The sequence below is a fragment of the Pogona vitticeps genome, chromosome 4 (assembly GCF_051106095.1).
Source record: "Pogona vitticeps strain Pit_001003342236 chromosome 4, PviZW2.1, whole genome shotgun sequence".
Lineage (NCBI taxonomy): Eukaryota > Metazoa > Chordata > Lepidosauria > Squamata > Agamidae > Pogona > Pogona vitticeps.
In genome coordinates, this window is record NC_135786.1 from 119611066 (window position 1) to 119635942 (window position 24877).

Sequence of the window (24877 nt, forward strand, 5' to 3'; positions counted from 1 at the left end):
CCCATTAGGGAGTTAACCCAAGCTATAATCTCTTTTTTGAGGTCTTGTCTATGTTGCAGTTGGAAATTCATTATTTTAACATTAGACCTTCTAAGATTATACTCCATGTAGATCAGCCTTTTATTGGTTTCATTGATTTTTTTCATCCAAGCGACTTTTTTTTATCTGATTCAACCCTGATTCCAAGCTCTTTCATTTTGCTTTTGACATCTTTCAGCTTCTGTGAGACCCTTGAAATTTGATTTTGGAGCTTATTAATGCTCATTTCAATTGACTTGGCTCGTCTCTCTGTTTGATCAAAGCCTTCAGACATTTTACAAGACATGTCTTTTACGGCCTCCATGAGCTCCACTGCTACCTCTTTATCTTTTTCATTTGTTGCCCTCGTCAATCTTTCCAAACTGCGATCTAAGGGCACTGGGATTTTTTCTCTTATCCAATTGGGGTTTTTAGCAGATTCATCTCTCCTCCTCAACATAGAGAAGTCTAATTAAGAATAATTTTTGTTTTTACAAGCCAACATACCAAGATGGCGACCCAATAGCAGGAGGCTGTGTTTGTTCCTCCTACTGGGTCGGCGTTTTTCTTTTTCTCTTTCTCTCTAGTCTCTTTCTTTCTGCTTTCTTTGTTTTGTTTATTTTAGGTTTCTTGCCTCCCCTTTCTTGCAGATGCTTTTTACTTTATTTTTATTTTATCTCTGCTGCAACAATAACAAACATTACAATTGTTGCTGTTCCACTATCACTGGGAGTAAGAAGAACAATAACAACGCCGCGCTGCTGCAGCCGTTATGGAAACAGGCAGGCAGTCTGGAGTACAGTGAATTGCCTGGAAAAGAGAAGGATTGTTTCCAGCATGATAATTGAAGGAATTTATTTTCTTTAATTATATATATCGCTGTGGGAGGCTGCTGGTGTGAGTCAGAAGATCAGGGCCGAGGCAGCCAACTTGTTTGTAGTGAGGTGGAGCTCGGCGTCGTGGGAGCTTCCTTTCGTGCTGCAGGGCAGGAAGAGCTGAAGGGTCCTCTTAGTCTTGGTGGCCTGGCGCTGGGGTCTCGGAGACGAGCCCAGTGTGGAGAGGTGCAGAGGAGCCCACCTGCTTGAATGGTGAAGCCCTGGAGAGATCGCGGACGCCAGCTGGAGGAGGTGTGGTGAGCCTGGAGTCGGTGACCGAGAGACTGGTTGAGGACTAGTGAAGCTGGTGCCAGCTTGTGGTGGTGACTCTTTTGGGAACTTTTCTGGGGAGCTGTTTGGAACTGGGAGTCATCGATACCTATGGCCAGGGGAGGTGCCTTTCCAGCAGAGGACCCCGGAATGCTTAAGGGGGAATTCTCTGATTGTACCCCTGTTGCCATGTTTCCAGCAGCTCTCCATCAGCTCCCCCTCCTTCAGATGTTATTGCTCGTTTTGCCTCTGCATTTCACTGCTCAGCTTGGGGCCTTCGCCCCCATAAACTCAAATCCATCTCTGACAGCCTCCCTGAGGGAAAGAAGATCTGCGGCCAGTGCGTGGTGGGACAGACCCAATTGTGTGTGGGAGAAACTAGGGCTTATTTTGTTTATAGCATATATATATGTATGTATATATATATGTATGTATATATGCATATATATATGTATATTCTCTTTTTCTTTTTTCTTAACTTATTGTTTGTTTTATTTTTTTGCTATTTTACAGATTATTTAGTTGTATAGTTGATTAACTTTAAATTTTGTTAATTATCTGATTTTATGTTAATGCTCATTTAACTATTGGTTCGTTTAGTCGTGTCCGACTCTTCGTGACCCCATGGACCAGAGCACGCCAGGCCCTCCTATCTTCCACTGCCTCCCGTAGTTGTGTCAATTTCATGTTGGTTGCTTCGCAGACACTGTCCAGCCATCTCATCCTCGGTCGTCCCCTTCTCCTCTTGCCCTCACACTTTTCTAACATCAAGGTTTTTTCCAAGGAGTCTTCTCTTCTCATGAGATGGCCAAAGTACTGGAGCCTCAGCTTCAGGATCTGTCCTTCCAGTGAGCACTCAGGGTTGATTTCCTTTAAAATTGATAGGTTTGTTCTTCTTGCAGTCCAGGGGATTCTCAAGAGCCTCCCTCCCGCACCACAATTCAAAGGCATCAATTCTTCGGCGGTTAGCTTTCTTTATGGTCCAGCTCTCACTTCCATACATCACGACAGGAAAAACCATAGCTTTGACTATTCAGACTTTCGTTGGCAAGGTGATGTCTCTGCTTTTTAAGATGCTGTCAAAGATTTGTCATCGCTTTCCTCCCAAGAAGCAGGCTTTTTTTAATTTCGGGGCTGCTGTCTCCATCTGCAGTGATCATGGAGCCCAGGAAGATAAAATCTGACACTGCCTCCATATCTTCCCCTTCTATTTGCCAGGAGGTGATGGGACCAGTGGCCATGATCTTAGTTTTTTTGATGTTGAGTTTCAGACCGTTTTTTGCACTCTCCTCTTTCACCCTCATTACAAGGTTCTTTAATTCCTCCTCACTTTCTGCCATCAGAGTGGTATCACCTGCATATCGGAGGTTGTTGATTTTTCTTCCGGCAATCTTAAATCTGGCTTGGGATTCCTCCAGTCCAGCCTTCCGCATGATGTATTCTGCATATAAGTTAAATAAGCAGGGAGACAATATATAACTATTACTTGTTTAATTTTCTTATTGTATTTAGTTTATTTAAGTTCTCTTGCTTTTCTCTTTTTCTGATTTGACATGGAGAGGAGGGCCTGCCCCCCAGCGAGGGCTCCAACATTGGTGTGATTACGGGTAAAGGGAGATATGGCGCTGGCACAGTGCCTACTCGTGCTAGAAGAACAGTGAACAGATGTCTGAAGGCTGTTCACTGTTCTGACACTGTGACCAACTGCCAAAATCGAGGTAGGCAGCCCAGCTGGCCCTCTACTCTGAACCTGGTGCTGTTGAACACCAGGTCTGTATCCAACAAATCCCAGCTTATTCAAGACCTTATTCTGGAGGAGGATGCAGACCTGACGTGCATAACTGAGACCTGGATGGGTGGGGAAGGAGGGGTTCCTCTAACCCTCTCCTGCCTTCCAGGCTATGCAGTCCAGCACCAGGGCAGACTGGAGGGGCGGGGGGGGAGTAGCCATTGTTTATAGAAAATCTTTAGAGGTTACAAGGCGCTCCTCGGTTGTGAAGCCAGGTTTGGAGGCCCTTCATGTGCGAATTGGGGCCAGGGACGGTATTGGGATCTTGCTGGGTTACCGCGCTCCCCGCGATCCAGCCACCTCCCTACTGGAGCTGGCGGACTTCGTCTCCACGGCACTGTTGGAGTCCCCGAGACTTCTGGTCCTGGGTGACTTCAACATCCATGCGAAGGTGGAGGTATCTCGTCCAGCTCTTGAGTTCTTGGAAACCATGGCTTTCTTGAACTTGTCCCAACATGTTAACAGTCCCACACACATGGGCGGCCATATGCTTGAGCTGGTATTCTCCACTGAGTGTAGTGAGCGTGGTCTGATGGTGACTGACCTCGTGTCAGTCCCCTTGTCATGGTCAGACGATCACCTGATAGAATGTAACCTCGCAATGGAGCTCCCCCCCTGCAGGGAGCAGGGACCTATTTTATTGGTCCACCCTCGAAGGCTACTGGATCCTATGAGATTCCAGGATACCATGAGAGGGATTCCAGCAGCACTGTCTGGCACACTTGTCGAAGCTCTGGTGGATGGCTGATTCTCTGCCGCTACTAGGGCTGTTGACACGATCGCACCCAAACGCCCTCTCAGGAGCAGAGCTCGGCCAGGACCCTGGTATACCCAGGATCTACAAGAAATGAAGCGAATAAGGAGATGGCTAGAGTGCGTATGGAGAAGGAAACCGACGGATTACAACAAAATTGCTGTCAGGATCGCAACCGTTACCTGGCTAAGGTAAAGGCTGCTAGAAGATCTTACATCGCTGACCGGATAAGCGATGCTTCTAATCAGCAGGCGGAACTCTTCCGTATAGTTCGCGATCTATCCGGAATTGGTCTGCGTGAAGGGCCTCCTGCTAGCATCTCACCTGACCAATTTGCAGCTTTTTTAAAATCTAAAGTGGAGGCCATCTGCCGTGATCTTTCTCCTTTTTTAAATACAAAGGATCGAGCTGAGATGCCTTGCCTGGTAGTTCTCGATTCCTTTCAGCCTGTGACGCCAGATTTGGTGGACAAGGCGCTTGTTCGCTGTCGGGCTTCCACCTCTTCTCTCGACCCTAATCAAAGCAGCCAGGCCTGTAACAACAGAATGGGCCACTGCAATAATTAATGGGTCTCTCCAGGAGGGCAAGGTTCCCCTTGCTCTCAAGGAGACACTCATTAGGCCCATTAGGAAGAAACCAAACTTGGCAACGGCGACATTGGAAACTATAGGCCCGTCGCCAACGTTTCTTTCCTTAGCAAGGTGGTTGAGAGGGTGGTGGCAGCAGCTCCAGGCGCTTCTGGACGAAACCAATGCTCTGGACCCATTCCAGTCGGGCTTCAGGCCGCGCTATGGTACGGAAACGGCACTGGTCGCACTGATGGATGACCTGTTGAGGGAGGCTGATGGGGGCAATATCTCCTTGTTGGTCCTCCTTGACATCTCAGCGGCCTTTGATACCATTGACCACGGTATCCTCCTGGGGAGGCTCTCTGAGTTAGGAATAGGTGGCCTAGCGCTTGCTTGGCTCCATTCCTTCGTGGAGGACCAGCCCCAGAGAGTACAGCTTGGAGAGAGGGTTTCGACCCCGTGGAGCCTCAATTGCGGGGTTCCACAGGGGTCGATCATCTCTCCAATGCTGTTTAACATCTACATGAGGCCGCTGGGGGGGGTCATCAGGGGGTGTGGAGCCTCGTATCACCAGTATGCTGATGACATGCAGCTCTACATCTCCTTTTCATCTACCTCAGTGGATGCCATTCTGTCCCTCCAGCGCTGCCTGGAGACTGTACTGGAATGGATGCAGTCGAATGGGTTAAGGCTGAACCCGGACAAGACGGAGGTCTTGAAGGTGGGTGGTCCTTCCGTCAGCGGCATAGGTAACTCCCTTTCTTTCGGGGGGACGACCCTTGCCGCAAAGAATGAGGTTCGCAGCTTGAGGGTACATCTGGACCCGGCGCTTACCATGGAAACTCAGGTGGCGTCCGTGGTCCGCTCGCCTATTTTCATCTATGGCAGATTGCCCAGCTGCGTCCATATCTTGATTGGGGGGGCCCTCACTACTCTAGTACATGCGCTCGTAATCTTGAGATTAGACCATTGTAACACACTCTACGTGGGGCTGCCTTTGAGGCTGATGCGGAAATTTCAGATGGTCCAGAATGCGGCAGCCAGGCTACTTAGTGGGGTGAGAAAACACCAACACATCTCCCCCACTCTGGCTGCTTTGCACTGGTTGCCCATCCGTTTCCGCGTCGACTTCAAAGTGCTAATGATAAAGCCCTAAACGGTTTGGGACCTCAATATTTGGCAGATCATCTTCTCCCACCCAGATCTACCCGGATCACCCATCATAGCCAGCAGGGATGGCTGAGGGCTCTGACGCCGAGAGAGGCTCGGAAGGAAAAAACTAGAAACCGGGCCTTCTCGGCGGTGGCCCCTCGGCTGTGGAACACCCTTCCAACAGAAATTCGGCTGGCACCCTCGCTGAGTGTTTTTAAAAGGCAGTTAAAAACTTGGCTATTTAGACAGGCCTTCCCTCCAGTCAGCTAAGCCTTTTTTAATTTCTTCTTTCCTTATCCTACCCCATCTTGGTAATCCTTTCTTAAATTAATTGTTTTTAACTAATATAGTAATTGTATTTTTTATGATTATATATATTTTATATTGATATATTTTATCCTGTAAGCCGCCCCGAGTAGACATGGTCTAGAGGGGCGGGGTATAAATTTAATAAATAAATAAATTTTCATTAGGAGCAAGGCAGTAGGAAAAATCCAGCAGTTTATCGGACCCAAAAGTAGTTTTCAGTTTTAAAACAACACAGACCTTAGAGAGTTTAATTAAATATACATGTTCCTTATCTTTCTCCTCAAATGTTTATGCAAAAAGAACCAGTCTTCTAGAAGAAGAAATGCATTTTAAAAGCTTTCTTTTTTTTTTGCCATGCTGGCTATACGGAGGTTCAGCTCTTAGCTGGTCATTCCTCCGAGCGGAAATGACATTATTGGTTTCTTTTTCCGAGGTGCAGTACTTTGCACTAATCCCTGCTGAATTTCATTCTGTTGCTTCTACCCAGGGTTCCATCCTATCAAGAACACTTTGAATTTTGTTTTTGTCTTCTATGGTATTAGCTATTCCGCCCAATTTGGTATCATCTGCAAATCTGACAAGCAATCCCTGATCCAAGTCTTTAATAAAAATATTGAAGAGAACCGGTGTGACGTTTGCCCCTTTGTGGCCCCTGTTTGTCTTCGAAACATAGAGGACCCAACGGCAAACCAAAAACCACTTTTTTACACGCTGCCACCAGACGATTCACTAAATCAACATGCTTTGCTTAGGAAAGACGAAGGTGCATTCATCACTGTCTTTTGAGTAAAACAGGTCTATTGATTACAGATATTTCTTTAATAATTCATAAGTATCTTCTTCAGGTTCATCAAGCATCAATAAAATTTTTCTATATTATCTTACAGGTTACCATTCACTCCTCAGACTAATCACTCCTCAGATTCCCCAAACTAACTCCCTCTCTCCCTCTCCCTCCCCCTCTCCAACTCTGACTCCACTGAACTAACTCCTCCTCCCTGGCTCTGCCTTTTAACATCTCCAGTGGCCCCACCTCTCAACCACATCAGCATAAAACATGAATAATGAATGACTTATTTAACATAATAAGGGTCACGCCACAACCGGGCCCAAGACTGAGCCTTAGGTTACACCACCAGTTACTTCCTCCCAGTTAGAGAAGGATCCATTAATCATTCACCCTCTGAGTATAATTCTGTAGCCAACTGTGTATCCACCTGACACTTGATCTATCCAGTCCACACCTAGTTAGCTTGCTAATCTGGATATCATGGGGCACTTTGTCAAAAGCTTTGTTGAAGTCAAGATATACTACGTCTGCAGCATTTCCTCTGTCTATCAGGGAGGTGACCTGATTAAAAAAACAAGATCAAATTAGCTTAGCAGTATTTGTTCTTGATAAATCTGTGTTGGCTTCTAGTTATTACTGCATTGTTTTCTAGCTTCTTGCACAACAACCACTTTATGATCTGTTCCAGAATTTTGCCTGGGATTGATGTCAGGCTGACCGGCCTGTAGTTCCCAGGTTCCTCTTTTTTGGCCTTTTAAAAGACAGAGACAACATTGGCCCTCCTCCAATCCTCTGGCACCTCCCCCATGATTTCAAGAAAATAATGGATAGAGGTTCTGAGAGTTCTTCAATCAGTTCCTTCAGCACTCTCAGATGCAGTTCATCCGGCCCTGAAGATTTGAACTCGTTCAAGGTTGTAAGGTATTTCTTGACTGTTTGTTGACTGCAGTCCTGTCCCACTCCCCACTTGCAATTTGTTTGGAAGTTCATAGTCTGTTTTATGGGAAAAGAATGAACTAAAATAGGAATTGAGCACCTCTGCCTTTTCTTTATCCTCTGTTATCATTTTTCCATCTCCATTGCGGAGCCGTGCCACTATGTCTTTTGATTGTCTTTTGCTACTCATGTACCTGAAGAATTATTTTTATTGCTTTTAGTGTGTCTAGCTAAACACAGCTCATCCTCATCTTTTGCCCTCCTAATGCCATCCCTGCATTTCCTTGCTACTTGTCTCCTTGGTGGCCTGGCCTTCTTTCCACTTCCTGTAGGTGTAGTTTTTTTTGTTGTTGTTTTTAGGTCCTCCCTTTTTGCCACCTCCCCCTTTTTTCTTGTTGGAATTGTTTGCAGTTGTGCCTTTAGCATTTCTTCTGTTAGAAGTTCCCACCCTTCTTGGATGCCTTTTCTTATTAGGATCTCCTGCCATGGGACCTTACTTATCCTTCTTCTTCTTTTTTTTAAATTTTATTTTATTTTCAAAACTATTGAAAATAGGGAAGGGATACAAAACGGTAAGGGGCAATAGAAGGGGTGGAAAAAGGTTTGAGTATAAGAGAACATCAAATATATAATCATTCAATCCTTTCATATTAAGTATACACGCATATAATCTATTCATGCTCCAATAAAGGCTCATTTTTCTGATTTTTCTTCTACTTCTTTTTAGCTATTTGTCTATTTGTTTACTCCCTTAGCTTTCTGCTTACGATTATAACATAGCTTAAATCTAAGTTATTCCAACGTCATCAGGACACCAAGAGCAATTGCAAAATGAGTCTCCTCTTTCACTCTCCTTTTGTCTTAAAAATACACTCGACAGGCCTGTCATTGCGTTCACTTCTCCCTTTTTCTCCACATGTTTCTTTTGTCTCTCTAACTCTGTTTTCTTCCGTGTTTTGAAAGGAGGAACAACACTTAAAGCAATAGTTCGATTTTTAACCTCAATTATCCTAACTGCTATAACCACATCTCTCACTTGGTGACACATCATCCCCTCTATATTGTCTGGCATTTTCTTCAATATGCATTGTTCTGGGATTTCTTTTGGCTGTGATTTAGCCTCTGCTATTTTCTCTTCCTTAAAGCCTTTAATTAAATCTTGCATCTGATCAAGATGGTAATCTATCTGCTGAAATCCTTTCAACATTGTCCTCTGGAAGGAAACCTTCCACTCTAACCATTGATCTCCAGTTTTCCATCCCTCGCTCGGAACTCCCTCTCCCCCTTGCCCAAACACACACAATGTATGAATCAATCCCTACTCCAATACATTACACTAACTATTACAGTATTAACAGAAAATACCAGGCGAACTCAGGTAAAAAAATCAGGTTTGGAACATAAGTCTCTCAGGTGTTTCTGGAATCCAAGACCAATCCTTATCTAGATTTTATAGTCCACTTCCAATCCTCTCGTCACCAACCTCCAGACTGGCTCTGTTTCCCCTCTCTCCTCAAAGTTTATTATTATTAGCTTCACTCCGTAGGGCTGTATTATCAGAGTGCATCAGAGTCCTCAATTCCGTTCAGATCATACGGGTTTCAGTTCATAGCTCCAAAACTGTTCCCTCCCTTTTCTTTTATTTCCAAGGGCTTTCCTCTCCTCCCCCAAACAGGGGGGCCGACTCAGCAATTAAAGTCCCGTGAGATGTATTATCCACAAAGACCAGGGTCCCACACAGTCTAAGAATATATGTCCAGATGGAGAAATATATATCCAGATGGAGAAAAGGTCCAAAGTGAGCAGTTTATAGCAAGCTTTATTCTCTGAGAGCCTGCCCAGTGTTAATTCTCCGGGAGTTCTTTCCTTAATAAAACACAAGCTACTCCTGCCTTGCTGCTCCTTTAAATAGATTTGACCTTGAAACAGCTCGGAGACAAGCTGGCATGCTGAATACGCCGCTCCTTATCTCTTTTCGGTCGTAAATTTTCATAATCGCTTGTTCTTCATTTTAATGGGGTTTTTCATAGAACAAGGGCTTTCACTTACTTGTTGTTATATATTTTCACTGTGCTTCTTATTCTCTTAACTCGGCACTGGAGCTGTCGTGGCTGGTTGCCAAGAATGGCGCCCGTCTTTGGTCCGTGCTCGTGTGAATTTTCAGAAGAAAGAAAAATCGAGTTGCTTGCCCAATCTTCTAACTTCTGCGGCTCACACAACTGCTACAGAAAGGTCTCTCCTGACCTCCCCTACGATCCCCCCATTTCTAGGGGAATCCCAGGCCGAATGGTCCTAGCTTCTCTCAGGAGCTATTCCCAAGAGCTGCTAGTTTCACCACGACGAAGCTCCTCCTCCTGACTTTACTTATCCTTCTTCTGAGATTATTAAAATTGGCTCTTTTAAAAATCCAGCAGAAGTGTGCGCCTACACTCTGTTTTCGTTTCCTTTGAAATCAAGAATCCTAGAAGGCCATGGTCACTCTCGCCTATGGTTCCCCTTACTGTCACTTGCCCCACCAAGTCATCTCTGTTGGTCAGGATCAAGTCAAGGATAGCAAATCCTCTAGTTTCTTTCTCCGCTTTTTGTACGAGAAAATTATCAGCCACGCAAGCCAGGAATTTCTTGGAAGGGCCATACTCGGCAGAATTTGCTTCCCAACATATATCTGGATCCTTGAAATCTCCCATCACTACTACATTGTGAAAACCCTGCAATTTGTTTTTCAAAAATTTCATCTGCTTCCTCTTTTTGATTGGGCAGTTGATAGTGGACTCCAACTACCAAGTTCATTTTAGTTTTTGCCCCAACAAGATTGATCCAGATGCTCTCGATGGGACAGCCACTCTCCTCCTCCTGTATTTCTGTGCAGGAATGTGTATTTTTGACATATACTGCAACTCCACCTCTCTGTTCTTTTTTATCAGTTTATATTCCTGAATTGCTGTATTCCACTCATGGGAGTCATCCCACCAAGTTTCAGTTATTCCTATCAAGTCATACTTATGCTTCTGAATTAAAATTTCCTGTTCTTGTTTGTTTCCCATACTCCTGGCATTTGTATACAGACACCGGAGGGTGTGTGATTTGTGATCTGTTTGTCTTTGTACATTTTTATGAATATTATGATTATTATTATGATTATTATTGTGTTGTTTGTTTGTTTGTTTGTTTGTTTATTTATTCTGTTTATATCCCGCCTATCTGGTCAATATGACCACATTGTTAATGTTATCATTGTTGCCATTTACATCTGTTTGGCTCATTCCTCTTATTGTGCTTAAGGCTTCACCAACCCTTAACTCTATGCTTGCGTCTCCCTCCCCCTTTCAATTCAGTTTAAAGCCCTCCTGATGAAGTTCTTCATACCGCGGGCAAACACATTCTTCCCAGTCCTTGTTAGATGCAAGCCATCTCTTGCTAGCAGTCCTTCTTCCAGGAAGCTTTGCTCATGGTCCCAAAAACCAAATCCCTCTCGTTGACACCACCTTCATAGCCAGTCATTCACCCCGAGGATCTTCCTTTCTCTTTCGATTCCTCTTCCGAGCACTGGTAGGATGGAAGAAAAAATGATCTGGGCCCCAAAGTCATTGAATTTCAACATCACTCCGTATTATCCCCTTACTGTTTACAATAATTTCTGGTATATATCTCAATAGATTATCTATATAATATAATTTAAAATTCTTTTGAGGAAAACACCATAATTTTTTGTTTGTCTTTGCTCTTTTATTTTCATTACAATACATATAAATCACATTCTGATTAACAGCTACCCTAAAGAATGGGAAGGTACCTGGGGAGTATAGAATAGTTGGAGAAGTTTATAAGGCAACACCAAATTGGTGGGCCTCTATCCTTGCAGCCCTATTTACTAAAATCAACAGGAGTGGGCATTTTCCACCACTGTGGAACATCAGCATATTGGTTCCCATACAGTGGACTCTCGACTTACAGTCGGCTCCACTTACGTAATTTTCGACCTACGGACTTCTCCGGCTGCAAAATTTAACTTAGACCTGCAGCTGAAGAATCAACCTACGGACCACTGGGAGCCTTCGGAGCTCCCAAACGGCTTCCTCCGATGTCAGGTGGAAAGCTCCGAAGGCAAAAAGGCAGGGAATTTCCAGCCCTTTCTCCCTGCCTGTTTGCCTTTGGAGGTCTCAAAGGGCTTTCCCCCTGACATTAGAGGAAGCCCTCTGAGAGCTCCGAAGGCTCCCAGTAGCGGCGTCAGCAGGGTGAGGGGGCATCCAGATGCCTTCCATTGCTTCTCTGCCTGGAAGGCATCTGGAGGTCCCCCGCCGCTGGAAGCCACGCGGCGCCGGGCAACCCCAGCCATGCTTGGACTCCTGGGAATCCAAGTATGGCTGGGATAGCCCGGTGCCGCTTGGCTCCAGCGGTGGCAGTGGCAGCGGAGACCTCTGGATGCCTTCCAGGCAGAGAAGCAATGAAAGACATCCGGAGGCCCCCCACCCTGCTGCCGCCACCGCCGCTGGGAGCTACGCCGTGCCAGGCAACCCCAGCCATGCTCGGACTCCTGGGAGTCTGAGCATGACTGGGGTTGCCCGGCATGGCTCGGCTCCCAGCAGCGGCGGCATGGGAATCTCCGAAGGCCTTCCCCGCTACCATGGGAGGCCTCTTGGATGTCCCCCCCACTGCCGATAGTGCCTCCAAAGCACTATCGGTGGCAGGGGGAACCTCCAAGAGGCGTCTAGCAGTGGCGCCGAAGCCCTCAGAGTCCTCCGGCAGCGTCGATGGCTGTGGCGGGGGAGCTCCGAGAGGCCTCCGGCAGCTCCGCCGAAGCCCTCGGAGTCCTCCAACAGCAGCGATGGTGGCGGTGGGGAACCCCTTGAAGACTACAAAGAGGTAAGGTGGTTTTTTAAAAAATTATTTTAAATTTTATGTGTGTGGGGGGGTGTATCTTGGGTGGTGTAAGGATTAATTGGTTTTCAATGGATTCCTATGGGGAATGCATTTTCGACCTACAGACTTTTCGACCTATGAACTCCGTTCCAATACGGATTAATTCTGTAGGTCGAGACCCACTCAACTATTGCCCCCTTAGTCTGCTATGAACTCCGTTCCAATACGGATTAATTCTGTAGGTCGAGACCCACTCAACTATTGCCCCCTTAGTCTGCTGGACATCTCATCAAAAATCAATAGTAACTATCTGCTTAAAAAGTTAAATTACTGGCTTGAGTCTAACAAGATAATAGCAGAAGAACAAGCAGGCTTCTGATGCAATCACTTGACAGTGGACCACTGTTTTGTTTTATCCCACTTGGTGTATAAGTATGTCAAACTGAAACATAGACGTTTATATGCAATTTCTATCAATTTCTCGGCAGCTTTTGACTCTGTTAGCAGGGAACGTCTTTGGAATAAACTAAGCAAAAACTCGATCCCCTAACAAGACTGGTAATGTTAAAACGAGAGCTTCATTCCGAATGTAAGATCCAAGTCAGATTGGATCAATCTGGTTCACTATCTAATCCAATACCAACTACAAGTGGTGTACATCAAAGGATGTCTGTTAGCACCAGTATTGTTTAACTTTTACGTTAACTCACTAATAACTGACTTAAGCAACAATGACAATTATGTATTCCCTATGCTAGGCACTAAGAAACTCTCAATACTTATCCAAATTATTAACACATATGGTCTTTCACGGGTTCTTTTGAACTCTTTAAATTTTGAAGAGGCAGCACGCTAATTGAGGATCCATATCTTAAAACAAGACCTGAGAGCTGACTGTATTTCCATCTGCTCATCAAAAAATGCCCCTTGGTACACAAAGCTACCCATCCAAACACCATACCCGCAATATCTTAGCAACATAAACTCCAAACGGAGAAATGCTCTAACAGCTTTAAGATGTCAATCTATGGTCTCGGCAGTGGCTGAAGGATGATACCATCAAATTCGCTGGGATGAGAGAACTTGCCCATGTGGCACCATGGAAGCAGAAGATCTAATTCACTACTTAATTAATTGCCCCATATACAAAGACCTAAGGGCAAATCTGTTCAGAGAGACAGGCATTGTAACTAACAGGCCAGGTGCTTATCTGATAATTTTTTTGTTAGGGGTATCACATATAACAGAAAAAGTAGCTTCCTTTGCCTTCAGAGCATCAATTTTAAGAAGGAAATACTGCTATCTTGATTGGTAACATCTAAAATACAAAATTAAATTTACGGATTATCTTCATTTTTTACTGCTGCAATTCTTCAACCTTTGAAATTCTTTAATTTGTTCCTTAATTTGCTTTTTCAGTTTTTCCAAATTCATTTCAACAGTTTCAAGTAATATTTATCCCTAAATATCTAATACTATTTTTAACTTACCCTCAAATTTCTTTTTCAATTTACTCCTTTCTTCATTATCCTAATTTGCTAACATAAATTCTGATTTATTCCAGTTTACCCTTAGTCCTGTTACTTCTTCAAAAGCTTACAAGTATAAATGCCATTTAATCTTTTCAATAGAATTCATTGGATCTTCAATAGGGATGTGGGTATTCACATTTATATACGAATATGAACAGTCCCATGCAGCTGGAGTTAATGAAGGTCTGGCCCCTGGGCCTGGACACTCCACTCACACATCCACCAGTGGCAGTCCCTCTCTTCCTCCCAATCACTCTAGAGCAATGCTCAGCTAGCCATTCAGCAGCCTTGCAGGGAGACGCATCCTCCCTCCCTCTGCCAGGAGTGGCTAGAACTGCACTCAGGAGCAAATGGAAGGATGAACGGGGCCACCACCAGATTTATGAGTGCACAGTCCAGCCCCAGGGGCCGGATCCTCCTTAACTCCAGCTACGCTCGGATATTTGTGTTCTTATATGTAAATATGAATACCCCATCTCTAATCTTCAATTGTTAATAACATGTAATCTGCAAATAAGTTTATCTTGATTTTATCTTTACAGTGGGCCCTCGACTTATGAACGGCCCTAGTTACGAACATTTCGGGTTACGAACCCGATCTCATCGCAAGTAGTAAAGCCTACTTGCGAACGCAGATCGGGTTACGAACCTAAAAGGCAGGGAGAAAGGGTGAGAAATTTGAATTTCCTGCCCTTCCTCCCTGCCTTTGGAGCTTTCAAAAAGCTTCCTCCGACATCGGAGGAAGCCTTCTGAAACCTCTGAAGCCAAAAAGGCAGGGAGAAAGTGCGGGAAGTTCGAACTTCCCGCGCTTTCTCACTGCCTTTTTGGCTTCAGAAGTTTCAGAAGGCTTCCTCCATTAGGTGAATGGCAGGAGAGAAATCTGCCGCTTCTTTACAAATAGGGTGTCAGTTGAGACATGCAGAACTGCAAAAGTCAACTTTTGTTGACTGCAAAAATCAATGCGTCGATTAACATAATTGTCAGTTTACAAAGCAAAATCCATGGAAAATAATGCTTCAGTTTATGTTTTTTTTCTTTTTTGTTTGTTTTTGTTTGCTTGCTTGCTTGCTTTTTGAGAACGAAGAAAGTTTCCCCAGGATGCATTGTGCGTGGAGGCTTGTAGCACTGCCCCCATTCCTATGGCAATCCGCATTTTGGTTTATGAATTTTTTGCTTTACGTAACGTCCCGTAGAATGCATTAATTTTGTAAACTGAGGTACTACTATATTTCTAAAGCTATGACCACAGGCATGTTTGTGCAATTTGTATATTCTTGTAATAATTCTGAGAATGCCAGCTAAGTATGGATGAGTGGGTGCTTCGGTCTGTCTGCCTGCCTTTAAATCTAGGTTTCTCAGCTCATGATCATGGCATTTCTGCTGTGATCCTTAGTGCCAGACAAGTAGCCCAATCCTATCTAACTTCATGTTCCAGTCTGTCTCTTTGGAATATTTGTCCCAACTGCTGAATCAACAAGCAGTTTTCAGCATAGGCCTGAATCAAAATTATAAACAGCTTAGTTTATTGATGGGTGATTATGGAAAATGCAACATGTGTAAATGACAGGCAGAACCCAAAATTACATTGGCCAGGTCTGCATAATTTGAAGAAATTACCCTTGGACAAACTGATGCTTTTGTACACAAAAATGGATTCAACAGTGTACCAGGAAATTATATGTAAAACAAGTTAGCTCTACTGTTGTATGTCACACTGCCCTGAAACACCAAGAAAATTCATAATTGTCTCTTACTTAATCAAAAGAGGAAAACAAGAGAGGGGTAACTTTGTTCAACCAAACAAACATAAACAATGCTTAATTTTAATGCAAAAGGATATTCCAAATATTACATCAATTGTCCACAAAAGTCCTGCAAAACAGTTAGATAAGCAATTAGAAAAAGACAGACAGACACTCAAAGACACTACATTTATTCCTGCCAATAGCAGTAAGAGAACTGAAATCTTCCATTTCCAAAACACTCATTGCCTTTGCTATACAAGTCCTAATGTTATTCAGAAGGCTTCAATACCTAGAACTAAGATTAGCATCAGGGTTATCAGCCTACACCTCCCATTACTACTGAAGGTTCAGATCCATATGGTATCTGTCACTGCATATCCCTAATCTGTCCACAGTACTGCTCTTATATTCTCCCCACACTGCCAGAATCTATTCAAATCTACATTTTTCATATCCAACTGCTTCTCCACCACACTACACCCAGCAGGGACTCCTCTACCTTTAGAGGTAGAATTTCACAGAAATTCACCCTCTGAATCTTTCCCCTGTCATTTCATCTTTATTTTGAGAAAGCAACACCTATTGAATATCTGCCAGCCAAGGGACTCACAAATGTTCAGAAATGTTTCCAGGAAGAAAGAAGAGAAGCCTTGCACACTCATGTGCTTTCAGATAGTCAAAAACACAGGCAGCTGAAAGTTCTTTCTGATATCATCTCACCACCAGCTTCCCTGCTTTTCTCACCTGCACGGTGGCAGAGCTCTTCCTTCTGGAAATTCTGGCTTGGTCAGTGTTTAGACTGCTTGTCCTCTGCCTGGTATAACACGGGATATTTTTAATAAGAAGATGCACACCGTTGTAAGGACTTGATGTTTCACTATGCTTTAATAAATTAATTGCAGTCTTGGAGCTGGCTAAACATATGTCATTATGTGTATTTTATTCTCCTTTCACATTCATCACAAGAATGGAAGGAAGGATGCTGGTCCCCATTCCAATTAAGGCAACAGCAGACTATAGTTTTGCTGGAAAATGTGTAAGTTTCAGGACATTTTATATACTGCATTTTTAGATGTCAAGCTGAGATTTTATTTATTTATTTATTTTATTTATATCCCGCCTATCTGTACGGATCAGGACCACTCTAGGCGGCTAACAACATTAATAATACAATAAAATTGATACATAAAACAATTATTAAATAGAAAACCATTACACAAAGTGAGAGGAACAATAAGAGAGGGAGAAAAGGGCGTCAGGGGGGTGTCAGGGATTATCTGATGGGAAGGCCTGCTGAAACAGCCATGTTTTTAATTGATTCTTAAAGATACCCAGCGAGGGGGCCACGCGAATCTCAGGAGGTAACTTGTTCCAGAGGCGAGGGGCCACCGCCGAGAAGGCCCGATTTCTTGTCTTTTCCTTCCGGGCCTCCCTCGGCGTTAGGCCCCTCAGCCTCACCTCCTGGCTCGCATGAGTGACACGGGTAGATCTCGGTGGGAGTAGGTGTTCCGCCAAGAATTGAGGCCCTTAGCCGTTTAGGGCTTTATACGTAAGCATCAACACTTTGAAGCCGATGCGGAATCGGATGGGCAGCCAGGGCAGTGTGGCCTTAATGTGCATCTAAAATGTGTTTGCATATCATATAGCACATATACTTTACATGCATATTGAGGACACATATGATGCACATGTTGTCATCAATAAGATACCATGGGCTGCATTTTCCAATTGGGCTTTGCCTGTATGAAATATGAAATGATCCCTACATTAAATCAAATAAGGTTCTATTTCTTGTATTGGGAAAGCCAAATAAGAAAGCCACAAGTGGAGTTCAACAGCATGCCCTATAAATCACCAAATACTGTAAACTCAAAATATTCATTTCCCTCTAACTTACAAAGACCATGATCACACTTCAATGCTGATATTTTGTGTCTTTTTTTAAATTAAAGCAAGACAGTTGATTCCACAAATATTAATATTTTCAGAAGTTTAAAATCTAACTGTGATGGTTCTTTATTCTTTCCCCACTGTCATAGAGGGCTATTGCGTAGATAAGCTCCCATGTTGGATATACATCTCATACAGGCTATAAAATACATTCATTTCAAAAGTGTCTATGCCCAGAGCTGTTCCATAGAATGGTATTCTTATTACTCCAATATCTATCACTGTCAGACAGCTCTCATTATACTTGGAGCACAGAGAAACTAATCCAGAATTCTCCCCCAGCAGGATGGCACGGCAAAGGAAAGGATTTAAGGAACTGTTATATTTCTAAACATGCTGTGTTTTACTATGGTACATCTTTGGTCACACGGAGGGCTGAATATGAGAACAGCAGGTTGTTCTTGCAAGTGAAAGCAGAGATTTGAGCAGATCCACAGGGTGTAGTCAAGCAGAAGCATTTTCAGGCTTACTATCTTCTGAGTTGAAAAGGGGAGCAATTGCCTATTATACAATATGGTCAGGGGTTTTGGAGGCCGTTTGCAGCTTGCAAAATACAGAACACATATCTTAGATTACAGTGCCCTCACACACTCAGGAAAAGAAATTATAATCAATCCCATCTCTCAGCTCCTATCTGGAAACCCAGATTCACCCAAACTCTCATCAGGTTCTTCAGGGGAGTTTTAGGGGGACAAACAGAATTCTTAAAACAGCCATGTTCAAGATCCCCTGGAACTCCCACCTTGGGCAGAGTTTGTCATCCCAGGTGGGAAGGCAGGGACTATAGTTATTTTGTCAAGTGATGGAAATTCACTCTGCATAAGCTCACAAGCACTTTAAGCATGTATGTTTTGGAGATGAACCATCATATCTAGGGGTCAAGCCTCCTTCGCCACCTCTTGGCAAGCAGAATCATTTTTAGAACTGAGGGCTCCGGTATTTAAAAGACGGAGTCACACCCGCCCGCCCCCCAACTCCCCAGAATATTCCTTTCGACTGGAGTCTGGCTCGCCTCCTTCACCCTTACGCCCCAAAATGCCGAACAGCCACGGTAGATACGGAAACCAATTGGGAAGGACCCGCTGTTTTCTCTATTGCAGCAACTAACGGCAGAATCAGTCCACCGGCAACAATGGCCGCCGTCACCATACACAAACACATACGCCAGCTGCGGCCCACTTCCCACTAGAGCGGGATCAGCAGCCTGCCTTGAAAGGCTCCAGGCCTGGTAGGCGTTGCTATAGGAGAACCCTGCTGGTTCTTCTCAGCTTTAGGGTGCAATCCGTCAAGACCTGCCCATGAGGCTTCTCCATCCCACATGTGGAGATAAGACAAACAGAAAGACAAACAGGCGGGCGGGCAGGCACTAGGCGTCGCCTCTAAATTCAGCCACTGCTACGCCCTCCCTTGCCCGGCTCTGCCCGCCGCCTTAACCCTCTCCCCACCCACGGAGAGGAGGCGACGGCGCCGCCAAGGCGAGTCAACGAGAACTTTGGAGACTTACCCCGCGCAATGCTCCTGGCCTGGCAATACAACCGCAGGCGCCAAAAAGTGGGGGTGAAGAGAGCGGCCCGCCAGGGGCAACTCCACCTAGCAATCCAGAGGAGAAGGCGGGCGCGCGGGCAGTCGCTGAGTTCTCTTTCTCGGGCCACCTGGATGCTGTCCGTCCCTGTGCCCTCAGCTCTCCTCAAGGCCTTCACACTCGAGAAGTTCCGTGCGAAGGATGTGGGTATAAATGGTGTCCCTGGACCGATGTCACCTTGGGTCCTTGCCTGAGCAAGTTCCAGCCCGCCCGCGGCTGCTTCGCGGGAAGCCCGCTGCCTATTACCATCCTCACCGGCGGGGTGCCTGTCGAGCTTCCGTGAGGGCAAAGCGGAGACCGTCGGGTGGAGGGGGAAACAATCCCGCGGTCTTTTGTGGAGAGGAGTAGGTGGGGAGTGGTGTTGGAGGACTAGGAAAAGCAGCACCTTCTCGCTCTTGCCCTCCCCATTGCCTTCTTTCTCTAGAAGTGGCCAGCAGGGTTGGCAAAGCACGGAAAAGGACCCTAGTTGAAAAAGTGCCCACCTTGGGGGCGCGTGGTCTCCCCCTAGCCCACAAGAGACAAGCCGCGCTCCTTGGTCTTTCTCTCTAAGGTGAATGCCCAGTGATCGCCAGGTAGAGAGCCTCGATGGTCTTATGTCACGCTTGTTCCGGGAGCCACACAGCTGTCGTGTCCTGCCGCGCCTCAGCTGCGCGCTGGCTCCTAACGACAACAACCGCCACCTGTGCGCTGCGCCGCTCACCGAAAGTGCCTTCAAGATAACAAAGCCCCTTGCCTCCCTCCCTAGCCATCGCCTCTATTTTATGCATGCAGATCTCTCAGCCAATGGGGTCTTTGCTCATACTCCCTACGAGTACGTGATTGGCCAGGGAGCCGGGAACAGGACGGGCGTACGGGGAGTCGGGGAGGGGAGGGTGAACCGTGGGTTTCCTTTGGCCGTGGCTGGCAGACAAGGCTTGGCTGATTCTCATTGCCTGGTGCATCTGGGAGAACTTTTACGCATCTTTTCGCAAGGATCTGTGTTCTCAAGCCATTGTGACAAATGTCCCTTTAAGGGACACCCATTTGCTTCATGACTGGGGGGCGATGCAAAAACAGTTTTGAAAGAGACATTAAATGTCTTAATGACTGATTCTTCCTTTGAGGAAACCCAACAGCAGAGCAGCTGGCAGTCCAAATTCCCCCCGGGCAGAGCAAACCCCACTTGGCAGACTGGTTTTGCCAGCTGAAGAGCAACTTCTATTGCCAGAGAAACCAGAAACAGCTCCCACAAAATTTGTTAGCCCAGAAGAGGAGTTTATGTCTGAAATGGCTAGTTACAGTGAGTTCAAAAAACAGCTAGAAAATGACCCTTCTTTAACAGCCCTGCGGTTGCAAGCTGACCAGCCTCAGGTGCTGAGTCAGACCAAGCCTGTAAATTTTTTCTGAGACCTGAATGGTCTACTGTACCACCAGTTTGCCCAAAGTTTTAGAGTTGATTTTAGAGCATTTTAGTCAACTCATAGTGCCTCAGCAATACATGCACAAGGTACTGGAATTGGTACATAACTATCCATTTTCAGGACACCTGAGAACCAAAAAGACTTTGCAGAAAGTCACTAGATAGTTTTACTGGCCAAAAATGAAGAGCTCTGTGAGATACTTTGTTTTTTCTTATGACATATGCCAGATGGGAGGGCACAGAGAGTCTGAGTTGGGAGACTGTTCTTGCCTTGAAGCCCCTCAGACTTAACAAGCTAGAGATCTCCTGGGAAGGCCCAGGTAAAATTTTGCAGAGATTTGGAACTCTGAATTATCTTGTTCAGATGCCTGGTTTTGAGGAAAAACCTATCATTTATCATGTCAACAGCCTGAAACCATATCAGGGTAGAGCAGATGTCATTCTGAGGTGTAAAGCTGCTTGTGTTAGACCAGAGGAGGAATGCTGGAAATCGACTAGACAACTTTGTTAATTCAAGTAATCCTGATGAACAGGAGTGTCTTTCTCACATTCGGGAATATTATTGTGATGATTGCCCATGTCACTCATGCCATTCATATTCATGAGCTGATTTGCATGAACCTATGAGAGGACTGGAGAGGTGGAGTCAGCAGCTACATGAGGCTTGGTGGGAGAAGGAGGAGTCAGATAGGGCTAGTTAGTCAGAGAGAGAGGGAACAGATACTGAGAGATAGAGCTGGTTAGGAAAATAGGTAGAGAAGGTGGCAATGATATAGCAGGAGAAAAGAGAACTGTTGAAGATATAATGTTTATCTGAGAAACCATCTGTTATTATTCAGTCTGCTTGACTTCAATAAATAAGTTCTGTTTCTGTTCACAAGTCAAGTGTTCATACAAACGTCATTTATATTGTGGATTGAGGTAATCCACTGGTGGCAGCGAGAGGAAAACATGATGTGAGCCTTTGTGAGGGAAAGACAAGCAGAGGCCATAAGGGCGAATGCCACAATTGGTGTCCAGCAGCGGGATGTGAAATAATCCAGTAAAGCCAAAGTTTAAAAGTGGATTTTCTGGAGTTGTGAGTACCTTTTAGCCAGAACTCGGTGGTGAAGAAGTGGGTGTCCTGCTAGAGCAGGCTTAATTAACCTGCGGCCCACGGGCCGCATGCGGCCTACGTCGGCTCGTAATGCAGCCCAGTGCAATTTTTTATTTTTAAAGGAATTCCAAAGTTTCAAGTTACACTGCCGGCGCTTGCGGCTGGAATGTGGCCGGGGCACATGGCAACGGTAGGGGGGGAGATGGAAGGAAGGAGCGGGAGAGGAGGGCTGCGTGACTGCATTGCGCCATCCCCGTCAATAGGTGGACCCACCCTCGGCCGCATAAAGCTGCCAGAGTCGAAGCTGGCAGCCTCTGCTGTCTGAGATTGCAGTTGCCAGTAAGCACGCTTGGAGTGGGGTTGCGGAGGATGGCTAGGGCTGCCCCCCCATGCATGCACGCATGCACCTTGCTTATTCCTTTTGCGGGAGGGGGAGGGAAAGGTTTGACTTCTTTCCAAAACAGGGCAGGGTCCAGGGTTGAGAGGCCTTGGGCATGGGGCTGCAGAAGCCCCATAGAAGGTGTTTGCAAAACCTTGGCCTCCCCCCCCACCCCGTTCATTTGTTTCCTTCTCGCTGGCTTGGATGGCGAAGGGCGCTGTTTTAAAAATGTGCAAGCCAGTTTGCCTCCCTCCTTTCCAACCCCCGTGCGTGAATTGTCCCCCCCATCCCAAGTTGCACAGGTGGGATTGATTGGGGTTGTGCCGTTGTGGAGGAGGAGGAGGGGGCAGCGAAGCGCTTGTGGGCTGTGCAGCGTGATTCCGGAGGAGCTTAAGCCAGGGGGGCAGCGAGTTTAGTAGAGCGATCAACGTGTTCCGGTGTAGCTGGGTTCTGGATCGGACCTATGGATGTGGCTGGATGCTGTCTGGGATCCATGCCCAGCTTTGTTTCCCAGGTTGCTTAATTGCACTGTCATTCCACACACACCACGATAATCTAGGGCCAGTTTTCAATTTGGAAAATGTCTTCCACCCCCACCCCCATATTTTAGGGGAATGCAATGCAAAAATCTGCTATGTGCTGCAGGGTTTTGTTTGACCTTGGTTTTGCTACCCTCCCCCAAAGAGAATAAGATTTCAATATATATAATATATATGTATATTATAAATTATTTTTCTCATGGAGGGGGCCTGACACTGCAAGAAAGCAAATGAAAGAAAGGGTTTCTTTTATTCTGGGTTGGTTGCTGCATTTTGGCACAACTCAGCGTGTTCTAACCTCCCAGAGTTTTGTGTGAGTTAATAAGGGATCTTAAATAATCCAGGATGGGTCATCCAGGTTTTAAAAATAACCCCTGGCCAAGGAACCTGGCTGGGGGGGAGCTGTTTTACTTTACAGTCATGTCATCTTCTGGTTGTTGTACAATGCAGTAATCACATTATTAAACCAAGCTTTCTACAATCCCTTTTTTTTACATTCTAGCATGGCTTCTGAAATGTCAAAAAATAAAAACAAACACAAAAAAAGAAAAATTATAGATGAAGGAAGAGTGTTCCAAGAAAAGTGGACAGATGAATACTTTTTTGTTGAGTCCAATAGTAAGGCAATCTGCTTAATTTGCAAAGAAATAGCACCAGTTTCCAAAGACTACAATTTGAAAAGGCATTACATGACAAGACATGCTGAGAAATTTGCTGTGTATGAAGGAATGTGTCGTAAAGACAAAATCGCTGAACTGAAAAAAAAAATCATCTCAACAAAATTATTTTTAAAAAGTATTGATTCAATCAGATTCTATTGTCAAAGCCAGTTATGTGGTTGCAAACCTGATAGCCAAAAAATCAAAACCATATTGCGATGGTGAGTTTATTAAGGAATGCATGGAAACCGTGGCTGATATAATTTGCCTGGATAAAAAAGGGGACTTTTCAAAAATCAGTTTGTCTCACCAGACTGTAGCCAGGTGAATTGAAGATACAGGAAAATCCATCGAAAAAGTTGTGAAGAGTAGTTATGCTATGGCGATAGACGAAAGTACAGATGCTACAGATACAGCTCAATTAGCAATTTTTATTTAGAGGCATTGATGACAAATATAGTATCACTGAAGAAATGGCTGATTTAGTTCCACTGAAAGACACAACTAAAGCAAGAGATTTATATGAAGCTGTGAAAAATACATTACAGCGATTTTCTTTGTCATTTGCTAACATATCTGGCATAGCTACTGATGGTGCCCCTGCAATGATAGGTAAAAGAGATGGGCTTGCAAAATTGATAGAAGATGATGCAATTGCCTCTCAAAATTTCAATATGATTAAATATCACTGCATAGTACACCAAGAAAATTTATCTGCAAAAGCTTTAAAGATGGCTAATGTCATGCAGATTGTCATCAAGGCTGCAAATTTCATAAGGTCCAAGGGATTAAATCATTGCCACTTCCAGGAATTCCTTAAATTTATGGATGGTGAGTATGGGGACATCATTTACTTTTCTGAAGTAAGATGGTTAAGTCAAGGGGAAATGCTGGCAAGATTTTATGATCTGATAAATGAAATCAAGTCATTTATGAAATCTAAAACAAAATGTGTGCCAGAACTTGACGATAAAAACTGGCTTGCAGATTTGGCATTTTTAGTCAACTTCACCACTCATTTTAATGAGTTAAACATGAGTCTTCAAGGTGAAAACCAATCGAACAGCACAATGTTTCAAACTATAACAGCTTTTGAAATGAAACTGAAACGATGGCATTCTCAAATGAAGGCAAAAAATTTGTTGCATTTTAGCACCTTGGCTAAACACACCTCTGTGAACACGGAAAAATGTGCAGCCTTGCTTTTCAATTTAGTACAGGAATTTCAGAACAGGTTTCAAAATTTTAGGAAAAATCAGCCATCTTTTCTGATATTTGCAACTCCATTTTCAGTGGACATTAATATATTACCTGCCAATTTGCAAATGGAATGCATAGAGCTCCAATCTGACATTCAACTGAAAGAAAAAATTAACTATGTCTCTTTAATGACCTTTGCATCATAAGTCTTTATGTCTAGCCCTCACCCTGGCTACTGGTCAGCCACCTTCTCCTCAAAGACATCAGCAAAGTGCTTGTATTCCAAGGGTATCATGGGGTTATCTGTTGACCCTGCTGCAGCCAAGGTAGCTGGTGGAACCAGATGCAGACATGGGTCCCTGAAACGCAACTCCCTTTGTGCCCAGTCCATTAGGGGGTTATGTGTTCGGAGCCAGGAAAGTCTCAGAATGAGCAGGAAATGGGGCATGCGTGCAACGTTGAATTGTAGTTGGT

At 44.7% G+C, this 24877-nt stretch overlaps 1 protein-coding gene across 2 annotated transcripts in view; it reads right to left on the reverse strand.

Moving 5' to 3' along the window:
* The window catches only part of BRINP2 (BMP/retinoic acid inducible neural specific 2), a 195682-nt gene extending 176284 nt beyond the window's left edge, over positions 1-19398 (reverse strand). For both annotated transcript variants that reach the window (XM_020815123.3, XM_072998200.2), the window contains exon 1: positions 19054-19398. The gene's annotated coding sequence lies outside the window, so the exon portion shown is untranslated. The remainder of the gene's footprint in view (positions 1-19053) is intronic.
* Between the last annotated feature and the right edge of the window lie 5479 nt (positions 19399-24877).